Source organism: Lepisosteus platostomus, chromosome 15 (genome assembly GCF_059453375.1).
Source record: "Lepisosteus platostomus isolate fLepPlt1 chromosome 15, fLepPlt1.hap1, whole genome shotgun sequence".
In the NCBI taxonomy this organism is placed as follows: Eukaryota; Metazoa; Chordata; class Actinopteri; order Semionotiformes; family Lepisosteidae; genus Lepisosteus; species Lepisosteus platostomus.
This window is the reverse complement of record NC_142625.1, coordinates 27601801-27607800: the sequence shown is the minus strand read 5'-3', so window position 1 is coordinate 27607800 and position 6000 is coordinate 27601801.

Here is a 6000-nt window from a genome sequence, read left to right as displayed (position 1 = left end):
CTCCTAAGGTGTCCAATGAAGTTGCTTAATGAGTCTTCCAAAACCAGGCTTGTTCTGGTCAAGCTAATGTTTTAACATTACATTTATTTAAATTAATAAATGGTTTTATCATTATTAACATTCCAGGTACATAGTTGAAAACACAAAATTAAATTATGTATTAGACACACTGTAGCCAAGTGCCTAACGAAGGTGTGTTCAGCTGCCTTTGCAGCACCGTTTGAGTGAGGGGAGCAGTTCAGGGAAAACTCAGACTCCTGCCACAACTCAGATTTCATATGTGTTTACTGCAGCCTCATTAGAGTGGTGAAATTTGATAAAACAGACAAATGCAAAGGACCAACCAGCCTGTGTCAGAAGCACAGACCTACTGAATGATCCTGATCGAAAGTGGCATCAGAGTAATGGAATTTAGAGTGCTGGGAAGATGAGAGTGGAATGGGGTGGCTTTGCATTCTACCTTATTGCTGCATGAACTACCGTGAGCTGTGTCTTGGTGTTCTGCAGAAACCCCCAGCTGGGACTAGAGTGAGGGGATTTTGTGCCGATATCCAGTTGTTCCGATCTAAACAAACATGCTGATTCAGGTCCTGGCTGTAATTTAAATTTCTTTGAAGCCAATAAAAAGATAAGAACTGACAAGATAATGAAGACAAAAATTCTGGCTGCAGGCACAAAGTTTTACTTCTACAAGTGGCAGTGTGGTGGAGTGGTTAGGGCTCTGAACTCCTTACTGGACATTTGCAAGTTCACATCCTTTGTGGGTATGGTGTTGTTCCCTTGGGTAAGGTACTTTGCTCACAGATTGAGCCTGTAAAATGCTCTGCTGTAAGAACAGGTATTCAATATGTTGCTTTGGATAGATACGTAAGACTTTATTGGTCCCGAAGGGAAATTGAGGTGTTACAGCAGCCCAGCCCAAGACAAGCGGATAAACCACTAAAATTCAAAGGACAGAGTTTCTGATTCTGTGACACTTGTCAAGTCTTTAAAGTAGTTCCTTTTTGTCAGTTTCTGAATTATGCAATGTGATTTCCAGTAACTATTAATGCAACTTCTATGCGCTGTAGAGAAAGGAAACTACACAGAAATCCCCTTTGCAACTGTAGGGCTGCGAAGTAACTTCTTGTAAGAGTGCACTGTTTCCACGACAGACACACAATGCATTTCCTTCAGTCTCAGGATTGGAGAAGCAGTTCATACACTTAACGATACATGCAGTTTTCCAAGAGCGGCGCTTATGCGTGGATGAAAAGAGCTTTAATGGAGTTTGTGTAAAAAAGCTGGCTGTCTTCCAGGACTCAGGGAACAGCAAGATTTGCGTGTCTTCACTGGCCTGATCAGGTCAGGCCCACCTGCTGCCAGGGGGCTAATCAGAGCTGCTGTGTACTGAACCCCAGATTAGCAACCGTGTGAAATTTGAGTTGTTGTTGTCGTCTCGGAGTAATGCCCAGTGTACTGCCCTGACTATGTAGGCGGTCAGAGAATGTCCCCAAGTGTGAAAACTCACAGCGCCCCCCCTTAGAGAAGCACCTGTCCATAATAAAATCTTTATGCAAGTTTTTATGATTAAATTGGATGACAACATTCTCAAGTTCCTCACAAAGGTTTAAATAGGAACATATCTCAATAAGGGACCAGAATATTTTCTGTGTTGAGACAGTCATTCAGAAGCTTTCCAAAAGTTAAAAACTGTTCTCATTTAAACACAAACAACACTAATTCAGTAAACGTTCTCTCTCTTCTCTGATTTGTATCATTTACTGTTGTCATGTTTGGTTCACTTTACAAAGTAACTGGTCAAAAAACTGATTTTCTTAAGGGCAGCCCATAAGTAAGCCTACTGGATATGAGTGACTTCCTGTCCACTACATTGTGACATTATGATGCAACTGGTTTAATCTGTACCTTAACGATTCTAGCTTCTGTATGCATTCAACATGAAGGTGCTAACTGCAATAACAGAGTGGTAGGGTGACAAGTTGAGCGGCTGTATTCCTTGTACCATACAAAAACTCTTCGTATTTTCAATAACACCACTGTGATTAAGCAAATAATAAACCTTAACATACACATATTTGAGACCCTGGCCGTTTACCTCATTCTTGGTATTAAACTTTTTTAAAGCTTTTTTTGTCACAGAACAATCGAGTTGGCAAAGCATGTTGTTGGTCTTTTGTTTTTTTGTTTTTTCAAAAAATGTTGTTGCTAGCTTTGTGCTAGCAATGTGGATGTAATAAAAAGATTCTGGTCATTTCCAGCAGGTTGATGAAACTGGTATATGATTAGGCATTACTAGGAACTACCAGCCAGTTGCAGCCACTACAAAAAAAGATAAGAGCACAGCGGGAATTTCACTGGCAGGATGAGTAAGGGGGCAGAGCAGCACCTCTAATACCAGTTACTCCAATAGCACTAGTCATGAACTCTCTCTGGAGCACTGAGCTCAAGACTTGGGTCTTTATCTTGGCCGCCATATCCGTTGGTCCATGACTGTCATTTTTGCTGACTTATTTATGTTTCCCAGAAACATTAGCACATACTTTCCTTTGAGATTTTACTCCTCATAAGCCACTGGCACCAAGATGAGCGGGTTACAAACTGGAACCTATCCTGGAAGGCCTGTCGCACAAGACAGGAAGGAGAGTACATTACTGTTCTTGCCCTGGAAAGGACGCCAGTCTGTTGCAAGGGCATGGAGAAAGGAACAATGAAACCTAAACAACATGTCAACATGAAAAATCCTGAGTACCTGGAAAATCTCCATAGGAACACAAGGAGAGCATGCAGCCCCCAGAGAGAGAATTCCAGGGTCAGAACTGAACTCTGGACCTGGAGCTGCAGGGTAGCAGCATGTGTCCCTGGGCCACACTGTGTTCTGACATTCGGGAAAAGGAGAGGAGGCAGAATATTTTACTCAGTTAAGAGATGAGAAGCTGTTTCTTATTTTTTAAGGTGATCTAATGTCTTTGGAATGACACTGCAATTAAAAGTCATCCTACTTCCATGTTTATGATATCCTTCTCTTTACTTTGCCAACTTAAGTACAGATGTCAGGTAAAGGTAACATACCTTCTAGGCTGGATTCTGACAGAGTCATTTAGCCAGAATCCGACAGACTTTAGCTCTCTGCCAAAATCTTAGATACCAAATGTCTGAACCTGCAGTTCCTTGTGTCTTGAGCAGGATAACTATTATAACAACATTTTGCAACAAGACAGCTGCCTGTCATGAAAGGGGAAGCACTACTGGACAAACTGCAGTTGTTTTCCTAAGGAGATCCTTAAAGCATGTTTAGTGGGTGTCAATGGGTGAGAGCTTCCTTTCCAGATAACATTTTGCTGATAAGAAGGCTTGCCCCATGAATACAGAAGAAAAAGCAGTTTGGCTGAACGTAGTGGAAGAGCTGTAGGAGCCACAAAGCTCTGCTTCTGTGTAGCACAGTACCTCTATTGTATTTGTCTGACAGATAGGGGTTCTTTGGTTCTTCGAAGGCAGGTAAAGGCAGCATTGTCTTGTTCTGTTTTGAAAACGTATGAATAAATTATGGGTCACAAAAAATATTATTTTAATACCCTGTAATTTTTTTTCTCCATGACATTATAGAGGAGAAGCAATAAACAGGCACAGTGGTTAATATTTTTCCTTGCTGGCTGAGGAAAGCAAACAACACACAGACACAGAACTGACAGTACAGAAGATTCGCCTGAAGGACAATAATATGTCTGAGAGCAGGCAGCAGTCTTGAAGATGCCACTCCTAATCCAGTTTATTACTGTAAACGATAACTTTAATCTGGGCCACTAGATAACAACCATGAGCTGTCTGTAATAAAGGGCACAACTCCCTGTAACCCCTCCTCTCTTTCAGTTAAAACAGTTCTATGGCCCCCAGCCTACTGTGCTAGTGGTGACTCAGAGCTCCTTTCTTTCTTCTGGAGACAATGGGGCTGCAGTTACTGATCAGCAGTTGTGTAACAAAGCTTCAACTGCCCCTGTGCTCTGAACACAAGCACAAAGTTCAGAGATCTTTTTATTCTCTCATTAAATACAAAGGGCTTGGAAAGGACAACTCTTGCTCGTAAAAAAAAAAACCTTCAAAAGAAGTCTGACTGAGTTATATGCAACTCTTGTTTCAAGAGAACTAGTTCCTCTGTACTAAATGTCTTTAAATAGAAATACCGGTACAGGTTGCTTCCTGTACACCTCTCCACTCAGACACACATCTAGTTGATTTCCTTGTTGTGCACACCATACCATTGCAGAAGTAGCACAGTTAAACATGAACAGCAACATGCAATGGGACATACGGTACAGGAGTGATTTCATGGGTAGACTTTTAAAAAAGTTATTAAAAATAACGAGTATAAGCATGAGCACTAATAAAGAACAGTGTCATCAGCTGCAAAACAGCCAGATAAGGTCCAAGAGTGCAGAAAGCTCTAAACCTATTCACTCAAACTGTCACTAGCACAGAGCTCACAAGGGTTACCAGAGGAAAACGCTGTACTTTACCTATAGTTTTGTGGTCCTTGTGACTATAGTGTGTCCTGTGCTGACACTGTGACCATACTCCTCTGTGCAGGCCAGTGAGTGAAGACAGACACTGGCCTGTCCACATTTCCCCTGAGCTCCTGCTGAGGAAGGGAGGTGGATGTAGGAGGTCCTTGTTCCCACGTCAGCAGTCTGGTGGGAAAGTTCTGTCCTAAGGACTCCAGGTCCCAGGGGAGAGGGGGGATTTTGTGCAGTATGGATATTACATTCCTTACACTGGTGTTCACTGTGCAGGGAGCCCTGAAGGGGAAGAAATACCCATGCATATTCTCACAGGCTCACAGGACTTGTTGACACTGGCAGCAAGAACAATTTAAGAGCGATTATTTGTTTACTCAGAACTGTCAAGCAGGAAACCACTGCTGGAGAAGATCAGTGAAAGTCTTCATTTATAGGCACTGAGAGGCAGGATGCAGGGTAGTGTTACAGCACCCAGCTAATGGAAATTAAACCTTCTAATTGAATCCACATGGATGAAATTAGCAGGGCTCAGCGCCCTCTTTGGGTATGTTCCTCAGTTCTTGGCTGAGATCTGACCTTGCACATTGTTTGTCTCAGTACACCAAATGAATTCCACAGGAGTTTTTGTGTGTTCAGAAAAGCATTCCTGTGCAACAATGAAAGGCTTTGTATTCTTTCTTGGGGCAGACAATCAGTTTTTTTAATGTGTGATTTTGTATTTTCTCTTTCTATTCTTCTCATTGCGGAAGATCCAAATGAAATATGATATTTTCCCTCTGACACGTGAGAAAGGAGGATTTATGTTAAACACGTAACCTTTGCTTCTGTTTAGCCTGGTCCTCTGATGCCTGCATCAGATCAGGTCCCAAAGATAAAGAGCTACCAAGCTCAGGTCATGATATGGAGTCAGGATTCCTGACTGCAATTTGGAGAACCATGTTTAAGCCCCTGAAGGTGCCAGGCAGCCTGTGTCCTAACCCATTAGATTTCAATTGTACAGAGTGACTTGGCTTCTGAATAGCTATGTCTGGCCCTTGGCCTGGAGATCACGATTGTCTCCTTTGGCATCCAGACATTGACTTGACATGGGGCATAGCTTACAGACATCCCAGACTGAGTGGGATAGAGGATTTGGAAACAGCAAGAAGCAGGATGAAGATGCATTGACAGACAGACTGTACCGAAATGAGGGAGAGAATGTTGAGAACAGCTTGCGGTTCTTCACCTGCCAGCAAACCTCCCACATTCACAACGCACTTTGATCACAGGACATACAATGGAGCCTGGGTTGGAATTAATCTTACAGTTTTACATCACAGTTTCTACTCATTACGAAGAATAGCTTGCCTAAATTCGGATAGATCACTTCACCATACATCCCAGTATAGGATTGTGCATTTATTCTGACAATGGATGGCCTGTCCTTTTGGAGGTGGACCAGGTCAGAGCTGCTGTATTATTCCTGTGTGTTAGTTTGAAATTGGTT